At 38.3% G+C, this 17,120-nt stretch overlaps 1 non-coding gene across 1 annotated transcript; it reads left to right on the top strand.

Annotated features, from left to right (window-relative positions):
* The first annotated feature begins 11,387 nt into the window (after positions 1-11,387).
* LOC127216904 (U6 spliceosomal RNA) lies at positions 11,388-11,489 on the top strand. Its single transcript, XR_007834052.1, has one exon. It is a non-coding gene; the product is annotated as a U6 spliceosomal RNA (small nuclear RNA).
* The last annotated feature ends 5,631 nt before the right edge of the window (positions 11,490-17,120 follow it).

The following is a 17,120-nucleotide window of genomic DNA, read 5'->3' as shown; positions in this document are numbered from 1 at the left end:
ATGCTAAATTTAAAAACAGATTAATTTTCGGAGCCACTTTTGGGTCACAGAAAAATGGAACAGGAACAGGCAAGATGGCTCAGTGGGTAAGAGCACTTGCTGCCAAGCCTGACAACCTGAGTTCAATCCTCCAAACCCACACAGTGGAAGGAGAAACAAACCCCCACATTAGTGGTCTGGGGTGCTGCAGACAACAGCTGGAGAAGACAAGGAGACAAGGAGATTTCTTATGAAGCTGCCACCCTCCGGTACATCTGTTCCATTTGTTTTGGATATAAAATGTCCCCCACAAGTTTATGTGTTAGGACTTAGCACTAGCTGGTTAACCCACTTTGGAAGGTTCTGGAAATGTTAGAAAGTACGTCCTAACTAGAATTAATATGTCACTGGGGGTCGGGGGTCCTTAGGTATACTGTTGCCCCTTTCTCTGCTTCCTCCTTAAGATAAGGCGGTACTGTCACATGCTCCTCTGAAACCATGGGTTAAAATAAGTCTTTCTTCTTGTAGGGCATCTCTGTTCTTTCAAATATTTCTGTCACACGAATGAGAAGAGCAACTAGTACAGTGAACTCACATCAGGGTATTATTTTAGATCTACAGCTTAAATTAGGACTCACTTTTGGTGCTTTATATGGGTTTTCAAAAATGCTTGGTGACATGTATATGCCATTGTAGTATCATACAGAACACATTCCTTGCCCCAAAAAAGTTTTGTATTTTGCCCAAATGTCACTTCTGTCAAGCCCTTTATTTCATATAGGCTTTGTAGTTTTCCTCATTTAGATCTTACACACATTTTATTAGCTTTGTACCAAAGTATTTCATTCTGAAAGAAGCAAGAGAAAATGGAATTGTTCTGTTTCACATTCACTTTTCATTGCCTGTGTATAGGAAAGCCACTGACTTTTACATAGCCTTGTATCCTGCAACTTTACTATAACCATTTACTACTTCCAAGGTTTTGTCTCTGTTTTTGATCCTTTCATAGTTTTATACACAATTGTGCCATCTGTGAAAAAAGATGGTTTCCCTTTCTCCTTCCTCAGCTTGTTCCTCATCTTAGTGGAACCTTCTAAATCCTTACTTTAATGAGTTTAACTGTAGGGTTTTTGTAAGCGTTCAATCTCTATCAAGCTGAGAAAGTTCACCTTTATTGCTAGTTTATGATTAGATGCTACCAAGTGTAAATAAGTGTTAAATTTTGTCTTCAAATATTGATAGAATTTTTTATAACTAAGCCTACTTATGTAATTGGTCACATCAATTGCTTTTTGAATCAGTATGTTAACTCAGTATGCTGAACCAATTTTGTGTACTTCTGTGTCTCGCTTCACTGTTCTCTTAATGCACTGCAGGATTCAGCTTATCTATATTTTGTTGAAGATTTTTCTATCTGTGTTCAGAAGATGTGTTGGCTTGTAGCTTTCTTGTCTTCTAATATCTTTGTCTGGCTTGGGCATTAGAGTAAGCTGGTCTTACAGGGTGAGGTAAGAACATGCTCTTCACTTTTGTCTTCTAATAGGGATTGCAGAGATTTGATGAATTTTATTTTTTTGAATGTTTGTAGTATTCACAATCTGGGTCTGAGGCTTTTTGTTTTGCAATTGATTTAATTTTTCATAGATTTATTCAGGTTTTCTTTTTCTTCCTATATGAGTTATAGAAGACTGTGTTTTTCCAGTAATTGGTCTGTTACATCTAGATTACCAAATCTGTGAGCTTAGCCAGGCATGGTGGAACACACCTTTGATTCCAGCACACAAACCAAAAATCAAAACAAGTAATTTGTGGGTATAGAGTTGTTCATACATCCTTTTATAATCATTGTACTATTCTATGGGACATACAATCGTGTCACCTCTTTTGTTTCTTCTATTAATTATTTGTACCTTCTCTGTTTTCCCTCCCTTTTCCATTCCCCTCCCTCTTTCCTATCTTTCTCTCCCCCCAACCCCCACCCTCCGCTGTTAACCAGACAGTGAGTGTGTGAGCTTTGTGGTCTTTTCAGACAACCAGCTCTTCATTTCATTGATTTCTCTATTTTTTGTTTTCAATTTCATTGACTTAGTCTTTCATTTTTACTGTCTCTTCATCTGCTTACTCTATGTTTAATTTGCTATTTTGTAGTTTCCCAGGGTGAAAACTTATTATCTCAGTCAAGTTAGGATAAAAAAATACCATCAATTGAGTGACTTAAATAATGTACATTGACTTTCCACAGTTTCGGAGACTGGGAAGTCAAGGTCAGGATGTTAGCATTGCTGGGCTCTCCTGAGGTTCCTCTTCCTGGCTGTCACTTGCTTTCCTTTTGCAATAGTCTCACATGGTGAGAAAGCTCTGGTACCTCTTCTTATAAGGATGCCAATCACTGTGGATGTTTTACCCTCATGACCTCATTTGAACTCTGTGTAGCCTCAGATGACCTTGAATTTCTGATCCTCCTGCCTCTACCTCCTAAACGATGGAATTATAGGTATATACTATTTTACCTGGTTGATGTGGTGCCAATAATTGAACCCAAGGGCTCAGTCATGCTCAGTAGGCACACTGTCAACTGAACTATATCCCTAGATCTTGTCCCCCCAAATTTCCTTCCTTTTTCTTGTATCAACTATATTTCTTAAAAATACTTTCTACCTTTCCCTTAAAAATGTATTTTTAGTAGTTGCCCTAGAGTTTGCGATAAACATTTACAACTAATCTAAACCCATATTTATATAATATTATATCTCTTTAATTTTATTTTTCTTAATAACAAATTACCTTAATCTCTCCCTATCTTTTGATTCATAAGTTTATACTTGCAAACATACATAATATATTGTTGCTATTATTTTGAACAAACTGTTACCTATAAATTAACTAACATTTAAAAAAGTGAAGTTTTAGTTACCTTCACCTTAGTCACTTCAGTTACACACTTTAATCATACACACAGAGCTCCTTCTCCAACAGGCTTCCTTTTCTCAGGTAGGTTTGTCTGTGATCTCTGCTCCTTTTCTTGTCTCTGAAGATCTTTTTAACATTTTAACAGGCAGTCAACAAATTTCCTCAGGTTTTGTTCATCTGAGAAATCTTTATTTCTTCTTCACCTCATTTTAAAAACTGGAATCTTAAATGTTGTCCAGGCTGGTCTTACACTCCTGGGCTCAAGTTATCATTTCCCTGCCTTAGCCTTCTGTATCTGGGTCTCCAGGAATATGCCACTGTCCCCACTTTCTTCATGTTTGAAGGCTGCTTTCTCAGAATTCTAGACTGTTCCCACTCCCTGTCAACATAGTAAGCATTTCATTCCACTCTCTTCTCATTTGCATGGCTTCAGAGAAAGTCAATGTAATATTTCCCCTCTTTGCTCCTGAATAGATAAGGCTCTTTATCCTCTGCCTTGCAAGTTTTTGTTTGTTTGTTTGTTTTTTGTTTCATTTTCTTTTTCTTCTTTTTTTTAATTTTCTGAAGCTTAAACATACTAGGTGTAGTTTTTGTTACTGTTGGAGTTTATTTGTTACCATTCATTCCCCTTTCTATCTCAGATGGGATGAACTGGTGAAAAGAAATCTAGGAAAGAGACCATTCATGTGTGCAGAGCATATAGGGACCAAATATTCAGTGGCAATCTGGTCTCTGAGCTATGATTATACAGTGCTTCTTAGACTCTGCCCATATATTTCCTTCTCCATGGTAGTAGACACTGATAAAACTTCTTTAGGTGAGACTCTGGAAAAATAGTTCCCATGAGGAGCAGATATAAGGAATAAGGTGATATTTCCAAATGTTTGCAGGATATCTCTTCTTGTTTATGCCACCATTACGTCAGATTCAACCTATTTGGAATCCTTTAACCTACTAGTTACCTAGCAACTACTAACCTATTAGTTGCTTTTGCATTACTGTGACAGAAACATTTTAAGTTAGGATTTGTTTTAGCTTATGGTTTTAGAGGGTTTCAGACTGTTGCTCTGTAGACCAGGCTGTCCTCAAACTCACAGATATCCACCATCCTCTGCCTCCTGAGTACTGGGATTAAAGGTGTGCACCATGACCTCCCAGTACTTCCTTAATCCCAGCACTTCCTGTGTTCTTCAGTTTTAGTGTACATCTATCTTTTTGTTTGATACCTATGTTCAAAACCTTGAGTATTCTTTGACCACTATTTCTATTTAAAATTTTATCGTTTGCCATGACGTGTCTATTATGCATCCATAACTTAGTTGCATATCGATTTTCCCTTCTCTGTCCCTCTTTCCCCTTCCATAGTTCTCCATTACTTGTCAGTATCCTGAAAATGCTTCCTAACATCTCCTTAAAAGTCAGCTTTGGAGTCAGAATAACCTGATATTAAATCCCGGCTCTGCCATTGTAACCATCTGACCCTGAGTATAATACATTTATCTTTCAATAGCAGGCATCATCTGCCAAATGGAGACAGTAACACTCAGTTCAGGAGATAGCTGTGAGAACTGAAGGACACCTGGGCCAGCACTGTGTCGTAAGCACACTATTACTTTTATTAAGCAAGACAATCTATGCCAAGACCTTGATAGTCTGCTTGTGCAAAGAAAGTACTTAACTTTTGATGGCTGCTTTATACAATTATTCTTTACCTTGATCCCATTTAATTCTACTGACCATTTTGAGCATGTCTGTCACTTGTTCTGAATCGTTCTTCAGTCCCTCTTACCTGTTGAAGTAAGCTCAAAGTCCTTTCCTAGGCATCCCAAGCTGTACCTTTCCTCTTGAATCTCACTACTCACTGTAGCCTTACATAGCCTTGCTGTTGTTTTACTCCTCTTTAGTTTTTTTCAGTCTCTTCCCTTGAACTGGCCTCTCCTTGGAATGCTCTTCCTCCTTCCATGTTGCTCAGTAAATATTTGCTAAGTTACTAGATTGTGTTCTTTGGAAAGGCTTTCAGAGAAGCCAGTTGCATCCAACCATATGCTCCTCCTGTGATGGAGACACACAGGGAAAGTTATGTTTATTTCTGGCCAGACTCTCTGTAGGGAAGGCATGTATACAAAAGGAGAAGTTTTAGAGAAGCCTTTCCTATTCTGCCACCTCCTCCTGAATACCAAGGCCGTGTCATGTTGATGCCAAGAGGTGATGCTGCTAGACTGTGCTGTGTCAAGTACCTCTGAGTCCACGGTACACTGATGGTCAGAGTGCGTTTAAGATCCTCTGACTGAAGTAAAGGACAGCTGCAGCATCAGCAAACATTGGACAGGAACTCAGAATCAAATCAACTTCTAAATGTTTCTGTAGTACAAAAGAGAAGTCTATGACTAACATGAGCCTGTACACTAGGAGAAGGGATGAAAGGGTTGCAACAGGATGAAGCTATGGCCAATGGTGCCTGGGGGTTATCTCCATTTGTCAGTTGCTTAGAGAATGTATGGTATGAGAAAGTAAGCATCTGAGAGGGGCTAGGGAAAAGCAAAGCAGTGGAATTCTCTGTTTACCCGATACCCAGGCCTAATAAAGTCCTCTAAAAGGCAGCTTTCCCAAAGACATGGAGGACTTTCTTCTTGTGGACTTTTTCCTGGGAAAATATGAACATGTGACTAGGAACAATTCTACCCTAGTCTATCTTGGTGAACCAAGAACTTTCTGAGTTATTTAAAGAAGCATGGGTGATGGATTATTTACAGGAGTGTGAGTAACCGCAAAACAGCCACATTACCAAAGATTCTCACCCTAGTATGGATGATTCTTTCACTGTGGATGTTTAGATGGGCTTCTCTCCTTCCATGAATGTTTTTATTCTCTGTGTACCCTCCAAAACTTTGTAAAGATGGGCAGAAATACAGCAAGGAGGGGCAGTACAGGAGGTAATGGCTAGGTCAGGTGAGGGGTTTATGACCCTCAGTCCCTTCTTCTAGGAGGGACTGTCTCTTGAAATCAGCTATTTGGATTAAGATTGTAGTTGCTATTATGTTCAGAGAGTAGTGTTCTACCACTATTACTGAATGTGGTGGATTCAGGTAAAGACTTTTCTCTAAGCACTCTCATCCAGTGAACTACATCCGGTTCAGAACAAGCTCTCTTGTTGAAAATGCTCAGACATGTTTACAACAGTAGGAATGAATGATAAGGGTAGGAGATAACAGACAGGCTTACACAGCCTTGTAATTAATTTATCAGCATTTTAGCCTATCTTAATTTACGATCTAAGTTGTTAAAAGGCTTTAATCTAGTTTAATTCCCACAACTTGTTCTCTAGTTTTTCAGAAAAAGAGACTTGTTAAGTCTGGAGTGTGCTCTGAAATCAGATGGATTGGGCTTTGAAATCTTCTCAACCACATGCTAGCTCTGTGACCTAGGCACTCGCAAACACTCTGAAGTTCAGTTTCCTTGTTTTGATAAGCGGGGTGACAGTACTGATGTTAGGGTTAGTTGTAAATATTTAATGTAAAATGTGTGTGGCATGCCTGACAGAGTTGGCAGTCAGCATGAATGACTATTGCCACCATGATTTTTGAAGGTCACCACACTCCATTCTCTGTCCAAATCATCTTCTTCAAGCCCATTTAACTATAAATGTAACAGTGCTTCAGCCTCTACTCACTACCTCATAATAACCATGTTATTATGAATAATAACAGTACCTGTGAATAATAGTGCAGAGCTTGAATATAGCCTCATCCCATGTCCTGGGGTGGGACTGTCTAATTGCTATCACCCTCCTGTGTATTTTTGACTTGTAGTGCAAGAAACTGATGCTCAAAAAAGAGAAGGAACTTTCACAAAGTAAGGGCAGAACTGAAATTACAACTGAGGTCACTGATTTCTAATACACTTGCTCCTTTTATTTACCTTTTCTTTCCCCCACAGAGAAGAGAACTCTCTCTTTTCTGAACACAATGACAGACACACTAGTTGTTTCCTAAGATGTTTAGACCTTTTCATTTAGTCTGCCACTGTAAATGTACTTCATTTATTTATTCATTTGTTCGCTTGCTCAGCAAATGTTTACTGGGTGTGCATTAGGTGCTGGGGATCTTAAAATAGTTAATACAGCCTATGGTCTTCAAAGAACTCATTCTCTTATAGAAAAGATAGACACATATATAGGGAAGTGGAGGAAGTGGGAGCTAGGGGGCCCAGAATTCAAAATAGTGGGGTTGATGGGAGGTTTGGCAGTATCAGGTAAAGCTTTCCAAGGAGGTAGTTTGAACTGATTCATTATGTTGCTTTTTATATTAATCATCTAGAAATGTGCTTTAAATTCAAGCAACTTTTCTGTTTTAGATTCTAGTCAAAGCCCTAGGCCTAAATTGAGACATAGTCTCTTGCAGTCTGAGCCCTCAAGGATTTACAGTCCAGCCAGAAAGAAGGACGCTAATTAGTCAAATGCCATTTAAATTGTATGGGGATTATGCTGGAAGAATGTGAGAGCTTCTTTGGTGGTAAGGGTGGTTGGGTGGTTGGAAAACCATTGAGGAAGTGGTTAATTCTATAGGGGCAAAAGTTTTGGAAGTCCAGTTTACTTTAAATATGCGTTTGTCTATTCATTCCTGTCTTGCTGAACTTTTTTTTTTCCTCTTAAATACCTCTGAGGATGTCCCACAGACCATGCCAAATAAAAATAGCACATCTAAAGCTACATTGTATTTTACAACATTTTCCAGGGAAAGAAGCTATAATTGAAATCATAATATATCAAGATAGGATGATGTCTCCATAATTAACAACATCTTGGTAAGACTAAGGAGATGAACATATTACTAATCACATTCAAACTGTATATTACTTGACCACAATTACCCTCTGTGAAGTGGACAATAACTCAGCTTCAAGTCTAGCTCTCCAATTACATGACTCTCTTCTAGAAATCATTTCTCAGACTTTGCACCCCTCAGGTAACAGCAGTAGGTAACAGCAGGTTTAGTGAGAGGTCAGAAACTCAGAATATAGCAAGTATTCTACTAACTACATACTAACTGAACATTGTACATCTGTATTTTTATCATCGTTTTGCACTGCACTAGGGTGAGGGTTAAGTGAGGACCACAGTTGCACTGATGATTGCCCCTGGACATGACATTTGGCTTCCTCACCAGCTGAGCAGGGCAATGAAGCTCAAAGGGTAACAAAGCTATTGTTCTATGGGACACGTGTTGACAAGAGACTGCAATGAAATCCTCTCCTCCCCCTCCTGTGGTAGGAAGGACCAATCATTGCCTCTATCCATCTCAGATCTTAGGTAGACTCATCTGGGTATAGCAATCCAATGAACACAAGACAGATGAAGAAAAGATCCAAAGAGATGTAAAGAAACTACAGGACTGAATGACCTGGTCTAGAGGCACTGAATTCTAAGGTGGTGTCTAAGAAAACTGTGGTGGGAAGGTATAAAGCTAATGAAAGTAAAAGTTACTTTACTGAATTTGTTTATTAGGTTGTTGCTTTCTTTTTTAATTTTTTGGCTTGTTTTATTTTGTTTTGTTTTGCTGCATCATCCCCAGTCTGGTAACAAACTGTTTGTTTGTTTGGTCTGGGAACAGTGATGACACCTTCCCGAAAGGAATCTTTATAGCCTGCTACAAGTGTGAAAAGGAGGGTTGGTTAGCACTTTCTGCAATGACAGTTTATCCAATGGCGTCAGCCTGAAGTGGGGTGCACTGCTCTTAACTCCTTCACCACATTTGCTCACCTTTGACATTCACTGAACTGAGCCACTTCTGGCTTATGACACTGGTCCACTTGATGAGGTGACAACTTGCGATTTTCCTCCTTTCTTGGCTTTACTTTTATTTTCCTTCATTCTTGTTATCTTGGGATTGTACTCACTCAATAAATCATTAGCATCTAAGCTTTGTTTCCTGGAAAGTCTGATCCAAGATCGTAAATAAAGAGCAATCATAAAACCACATAGAAAGACCAACAACTTTATAAAACACTGAAAGAGGTGAGCAGTTTATGAAAAAAAAAACTGTGAATATAAATGGCTCTTAAAACTGGGAAAAAGATGTTCAATGACACTCATAATAAGAACTGAAGAGTAAGAGTAAAATTAGAGTAGTATGTACTTTTGGAGCACTTTTATAACATGCTGTGTCAACAGACACTCTTGTTGCTGGTGGAGATATGCACTGACATAGCGTCCATGGAAAGTGATTTAACAGTATGTTCATAACATGAACAGTCTTTAGCCTAGCAATTTGATGTTTATTGCTTATAAAAAGAATGAAAGTAGTCTATCATACATCAATTAGAGACCGAGGCTCAGTAAATGATGGCACAAGCATAAACAGACTATTATGTAGCCATTAAAAAAGTAATTTAAAAGTACTGACATATAAAAATCTAAAATTTATAGTAAGTAAAAATGTCTCTAGAAATATATGTAGGAAACTAGTAACAGTAGCTGCCTCTGGGCTGAGCAGACTTATTCTGCCTTGACTGTACATTTTCAGTTGTGTACTATGAAGCTGGATCACCTGTTTTTAAACTTCACTGAGGAATCATTACATACAGTTAAATCACAGCCATTTAAAGTGCACAGTGTAACAACTTTTAAAATTGTGTGTTCCTACAAAACTACCACCACCGCTGCCATCAAAGCATAATATGTATGTGATCCTTGGAAACTTCCTTGAGCCTTTATCCCAGTGAGTCTCAGCCCCCAGAAACCATTTTCATTTTACAATGAGTACTCTTTTATATCTTGCTTCTATATTTAGCGTGTGTGATGTTAAGATTTTATATATTAATCTCTGTTCTGTTCTTTGAATGTACCATGTTTTATTTACCCAGCCAACTGTTGAGGAATATTTTGGTTGTTTACAGATATGGACTATGTAAATAAAGCTGTTAGGACCATTTGTATACAAGTCTGAGTGGAAATACATTTAAAAAATTTTGGGGGGGGCTTAAATATTTAGGAGTGCAATTGCTATATTCTATGGTAAGTGTATGCTAATTTTGAAAAAAAAAATGTCAGTTTTCCAGAATGTTCATACCATTTTCCACCCGTAATATGAGAATTCCAACTGTTACACATCCTCATCAATTCTTGGATGTGATGGTTTTTAAAATGTTATGAGTATGCGGTAATGTATTAACTACTTTGAAAGACACATTTAAAAGTAAAAAGAGATAAATAAATGATCACTATAATCTCTCCCTTCAAGTTTGGAAATAATATTGTGAAAAGGTTGGGTATTGCAATTTGAATAGGGAACTGTGTTACTTTCTATTACTGAAACAAAATACCTGAGGTAATCAAATAAAAATGAAAAGGTTTACTTTGATTATCTGTTTTAGGAGTTCCAAAACATGGTTGGTTGTTTTGGGCCCTGTTTCAAAGCAGATCCTTATGGTCGGAGGATGTGGTCCAAGCTTCTCACCTCAGAGTGGGAGGAAAAATAACAAAGAAAGGAAGGGGTCAGTATTCTACAATCCTATTCAAGGGCATCTCCTCCCCCCCCCCATGACCTTAAAACTCCCACTAAGTCCTACATCTTAAAAATTTTCACTACCTTCTAGTAGCACCACAGAGTCCCAAACCTTTACTACATGGGTCTTTGGGAAGCATTCTAGATCCAAAGTGTAGTAGGAAGTCTTTTAAATTCCTGTTGCTATGAATCAAATTACAACAGATTTAGCAGCTTGAAATGCTATCTATTTATTATCTTACCTTATCTGTTGGTAAATCCAAGTACAGCTTTTTGCTGAGCACTTTGTTCTGTTTAGGGTTCTGCAAGGTGACAAGGTTTTGCTGGATTCTTCTTTTTTTAAAATCTTTTTGAGTCAGGATTTCATGTAACCCAGATTGGCCTTGAACTTTCAATGTAGCAGATTTGAATTAAAGAAGTATTGTGTGTGTGTGTGTGTGTGTGTGTGTGTGTGTGTGTGTGTTCATGTGAATGCAGGTGCCTGCGGAAGCCAGAAGAGGGCCTCAAATCCCCTAGAGGTCGAGTTATAGGTGGCTGTGAACTACCAACATGAATGGATGTTGGAAACCAGACTTGGGTCCTTTGGAAGAACAGGAAGTGCTCTTAGCTGTTGAGCCATCTCTTCAGCCACATGGCTGGAACTTTTGATCCTTCTGTTTCTACCTCCTGAGTTCTGGGAATGCAGACTTGTGCCACATGTCCCAAGTTGATGTGTCGCTGGTGACTGAGCCCAGAGCTCTTGGAATAGGCAAGTACTTTACCAACTGATTTACATTCCCAGCCCTACGCTACAGTCTTTATGACGCTCAGCATCTACTTCTTGTTCACATGGCTCTTCACACAATTTGGTTCTTGTGGTTTTAAGACTGAGGCCTTGCTTTCTCACAGCTGTCATCTAGGGCCCGTTGTTAATTTCTAAAGGTCACCTGCTTTCCCTGGATTGTGTCTCTTTCACAACTTACTTTCTCAAGGCCAGCAAGAAAATTTCCTTCATGCTTGCTTTGGCAGCACATATACTAAAATTGGAATGATGCAGAGAAGGTTAGCATGCCCCTGTGCAAGGATGACTCTCAAATTAGTGAAGTATTCTGTATTTAAAAAGAGAAAGAAAGGGTCCTTCTCTAGTTATTCAAGACAAAGTGTTACAGCAGGTGACATAATATCTCACTACATAACATGGAAAGTTAATCACATGCCTACCATTGCTATTTTCTGTTGTTAGACAAAAGCCATCAATTCTGCGTGTACTCAATGGAACAAAAAGATGGTATACCCAGGGTCATCCTTGAGTGTATCTGACAGATGAAGTCAACTATGTCAAACTTGCACAGTCAGGATTACCCGTGAGCCTATACTAATAGTTAAGGTTCCTGGGACTTGTTCTCATACTTTGGTTTTTCTTTTCTTGGCAGAGTCTTACCATGTTTCCCTGTCTTATTTAGGGTTACTGTTGTGGTGATGAAACACCATGACCAAAAGTAACTTGGGGAGAAAGGGTTTATTTTGCTTACACTTCCAGATAACAGTCTATCACTGAGGGAAGTCAGGGCAGAAAACTGGAGACAGGAGCTGTACAAAGGCTATGGGGGATGCTGCTTACTGGTTTGTTCCTCATGGTTTGTTCAGCTTTCTTTCTTATAGAGTCCAGGACCACCAGCCCAGGAATTGCACCACCCAAAGTGTACTGGGCCTTCCCTCATCAATCACTAGTTAAGAAGATGTGCTATAGGCTAGCCTACAGCCCAATCTCATGGAGGCATTTTCTCATTTGGGATTCCCTTCTCTCAGATGACTCTACCCTGTGTCAAATTGACATAAAATTAGCCAGCACACTTCATGACTGGTCTTGAACTTATGGCACTTCTTGCCTTCTGATCACAAGGCTGAAAGGTATGCATCACCACATTTGGTCAGAACTTCTGACTCAGTAATTCTGAGGTGGGTCTCAGGAATGTTCATCAGCGAATATTTTCTATTTCAGATGCATCTGAGGAAAAAGTCATCCCTTAGAATTGTTAAAAGGCAAGGTTAGCAAATCGAAATAAAGCCATTGGTAATATAAAAGTGGTTTGAACAGTTCTACCATTTACAAGATATAAAACATTGACAAGACACTTAACCTCCCTGATTCCCAAAGTATGCAGTGGAGTATGGCATCCACTACCTGGGTTCATTACTCCATATAAATGACATTTTGGGCAAGAAATATGCCTGCAATTCAAATATCTGTCAAATCCCATCTAACAATCTAGAGTCTAGACTCTAGACACTCAGAAAGAATTCTATAACATCAAATTATAAACACAAAGACTAGGCAGATAAAATAGTCAAGACTGGCCCAGAGGAGGTGAATATAAGGGGCAATTAAAGACTGGATCAGCATGCCACTTATATTACATGGGTCCCAGACCCCAGCTCTCACAGGTTGCATCCCCACCTGTCCCCTGTGGGCGTGGTCAGTGCAACAGGTGTGGGCAGGGTGGATATCTCAGCACACTAAGAAATAAACTTCCCTGAGAGAACACAATAAACCTAAAGACTGAGTTAGAAAATAAATATAGTTACCCATTGCCTACAAGAAAAATAATTAAAACACAACTTTTCTAACAGTAGAGATTAGTTTGAAAAGAGTATTCTGAATTCTCTAATGAAAATATCAAAGCATGGTATCAAATAAAAGAGATTTTACAGTCATGGGCATGAATCATGAAAACATACACTGGACAAAGAATGATGATCAGTTCTCAAGTTTTAGAAAGCAGCTGATAATAAAGGTGTGCCCTGGTCTGAGAAAAAGAAAAATAAAGCTACATCTGAATTCCTTGGCATTTCATTAACTAGCAAATTTTAAACAAACAACCATTTTAGTCATGTTTATGGTGTTACTGTCTTCCTCTCTGGAGCTTCACAGGTAGCTGCAGGAAGAACTGTACACTCTTTCTGAGGTACCACTGTCAACATCCACTAAGAGCTGAAAAAACCCTCTCCTCAAAAGCCCGGCAGAAAATTTCTCAGGGTTGTTCTTCTTGGCATAGTATTAGAAATGCTGGTAATAACTATTTGAGAAAGACATAAAAATATAAGGGTAAAAGGTAGTAATCCACTGGATATGATGATAGGACTAAATGTTCCAAGAAAAGCATCCTCTAAATGGCTATAAATAATGAATGAGTTCAGCAAAGACTCAAGCCAAAGGAAACCCACACAGAACCATTGTTTCTGCCAGTGAAAAATAGCTGCCTATTAATAAGAGCATAAAAAGAGAAATTCCATTCATAATCATGAACCAAAAATAAGTTACTTGAGGATTTTCCTTGAGACACAAGATTTACTCAAGAAAATAATCAAACTGTAACAGGAAAAGTAAAGGAGGATGTGCACAGGAGGGGAGATAACACCAGGTCATTACTGGAAAAACAACAGTGAATGTGAATGTGACAGTGTTTCAGAGTCACTAGATAGAAGGGAAAGCAGTTTAAGGCTTTATACAATGATTATAGACACTGAAAAATGGATACCAATGTTAGAGAACAGGAAAAATAGGACTCTACCATAGGATTTAAAATACATTAAAACTGACAAATAAACACACACCAAAATCATCAGTTTCTAAACAGGGGGAGGGGTCAGCTTAACCTTTCTACTTGGGATAGCTCTTTAAAACGATACTTTTGGGATTATAATGTAATTACAAAACTTCTCCCTTCTCCTCCATCCAAACCCTCCCATATACCCTTCCTGTTCTTCTTTAAATTCATGGCCTCTTTTTTCATCAACTACATGCATATATTTATATGTATATACACATATATTCCTAAATATAACTTGTTCAGTCTATGTAATGTTATTTGTGTGCATGTTTTGAAGGGCTGACCATTTAGTATTGGATGACCGATTGGTGTTCTTTTCCCTGGGAAAGACTATCTCTACTGCTTTCAGCTTTCCTCAGTTGCCTATAGTTCTTTGAGTAGGGTTGTGCCCTCATGGATTTTTCCCCATCCAAATTGGTATGTTGATTTGCATCATCCTTGTTCAGTTCATGTTGGCAGACATGTTGGTGAGACTTTATGGATGTAGCTTCCAATATTACTAGGAGACACAATGTCACATATAACACCCTGATCCTCTGGCTCTTACAGTCTTTTTGCCACCTCTTCTACAGTATTCCCTGAGCCTTAGGTGTGGCATTATTTGTAAATGTATTTAGGATAGCCTTTTAAGTTTAATAGAATCAACACCAAATTCTATTCTTCCTACAGACAGCTCTATCCCAGTACAGCCACTACTGCTATGGTTTGCTTCCCCCTAATAAGGTCCTTTGTGTTGGCCACTTTGCATGCCCTTAGTGCAGTGGTATTGAGTTGAGAGATCTTGAAATGGTAGGGCCTTCATCGTTGTATGTCATCCTTGGGAAGGGGTAAAGGTCATTTCTCTGTGATCACTTGCTAATTTGCAAAGAAGACATTCTTATGAAAGCCTGGGTCTTGCTTGAAGTGGCTCTCTGGCTTCCTGCTTGCCAGAGTGATCATTTGGACACACAGGTTCCCACCCTCACCATCTTCATGATACGCTACAGCTGAAGGGCCCTCACTGGAACTTGGAGGATGGAGGTGATTATGCCCTTGAACCTCCAAAGCAGTGAGTTAAATAAACTTTTTAGAAAGTTAAGTTGAGGTATTTCATTACACTGACATAAAGCTGGCTGATACAACCATATTTCCAATAAATGACCTGGCCAAAATTTATGGAGCCATCCTTGGTCTTCTTCCTTTGACTTTCTGCTAGATTGAGGTAGATTGAGGATCTACCACTTTCCACTACTCTGTCCTAAGCCATCATAGTCTCTTGCCCACATTAGTCAGGGTCCTCTAGCAGATCTTCCTGTCTCTATCATTGGTTTCCTATGGCTTTTTGCCTCACCATAGCCAGAGGACTCTGGAAAGCTCTTATGTCTGATACTGCTTTTCTTTTTTGCAAGGCCATCTAAAAGCTCCCACCTGCCTCTGGTAAGTACTTCCCTTTCCTGTTGGATGGCCTCTTCTCATTCATCCCATATTCACTCCATGGTGGCCTCCAATGTGTTAGCTGTCTTACTGGTTTTGGAAATTCACACTCCTGGGCACTTGTTTTCTCTATTGGGAGTCCTCGTTCTCCCAGATGTTTGTATGATCCCTGTCTCCCTCCTTCAGGTCCTGTGCAGATGTTACCTCAGTGAAATCCTTCTTAGCTTCCACAGGAGAGTTCTACTGTTCACTTCTTTGCTAGCTCTGATCACTCTTTCCTATTCTACTTGCTGTTTACTTACCTGCCTATCACCTATTTTTAGACTTGTCTTTCTCCTACTAGCATGGTATTATTTTTATGAGGCTGTATATTTTGTTACAGCTTATATTTAGTGCCTAGAATAGTGCCTGACACCTTAAGGGATTTGATATATATATATATATATATATATATATATATATATACACACACACACACACACACACACACACACACACACACACACTAGTGGTTGAATGAAATAGACAAAAACCTCTTCTAGTATAGCTGTTTTACTTTCTAAACTGACTTTATAACTAAGCAGAAGCAACAGATATTGTGGGAAGATTTCCAGCTTGTTAATTGTTTTATGAACAATATTATAACAGGAAGGTAATTTATACCTTAGAGCTGTGGTTCTCAACCTCCCTAATGCTATGACCCTTTAATATAGTTTCTAGTGCTATGGTGACCTCAACCATAAAATTATTCCATTACTCCTTTATTACTATAATTTTGCTACTGTTATAAACCATAATGTAAATATCAGATGTGTGATCTTCAAAGGGGATGTGACCCACAAGTTGAGAAATGCTGCCTTGGAGCAATACATCATATCATGTTTAGTAATACAGTTCAGAAGGTAGTCAGAGTAAAACATATGTAGGTATAGTTTTTTTAAGCCAGAATTTTTAAAAATTAAAAAATACAACGGGAACATCTTATGTTTGAAGAGTTCACAATATTTTTAAATGAACAATGTTAAAGATGAATATGGCATGTATGTATGAAATTTTCAAAGAACTGTATAAAATATATTAAAAAACAAGTATAATATATGTAGATTATTATAGAATTTACAGATGTTATAGTCAACAAAATGTATAGAAATACAAACTATATGAAATATATAATTTCTTGAAAATTATTCTAAAAAAGAAAAGATTTGAAATATATAAGCAGCCTGTGTTTAGATTCCACTCCATAAATTTCCAAAAGAGGCAAATAGTTTATTCTCCATTAAGGAGGAAGACCAATACATGAAAAAGTATGCAGCTTGAAAACAGTATTAAAATGCTGTTGAGGAGAAACATGGCTTAGCAGATGAAAATTCCTGCTACCAAGCCTGACAACCTGAATTTCTTCTCTGGGACCCACATGGTGGAAGGAAAGAACAGTCCACTGAAAGTTGTCTTCTTATATCCACACATGCACCCACCTACACATACAAGTAATAAATGTAAGAAAAGAAAAACAAACAAACAAAAACCACCATTGGGTGTGATTTTAGAACTATCAAGCTAGTAGAAAGCATAATAAAAATGATAAACTTCATATTGGCAGAGACTGTGGAGCCTTCAAACCATAAAAATGTTCTATCTTCTGGACTTTTCTAATGTAAAGAAATTTATCTACAAGGAAGTAAATAAACCAAAGGTAAGTCAACAAAGCATCAATCTGTTTTAT

Source organism: Phodopus roborovskii, unplaced genomic scaffold (genome assembly GCF_943737965.1).
Source record: "Phodopus roborovskii unplaced genomic scaffold, PHOROB, whole genome shotgun sequence".
Taxonomy (NCBI): domain Eukaryota; kingdom Metazoa; phylum Chordata; class Mammalia; order Rodentia; family Cricetidae; genus Phodopus; species Phodopus roborovskii.
This window is presented reverse-complemented; position numbering and strand designations above follow the sequence as displayed.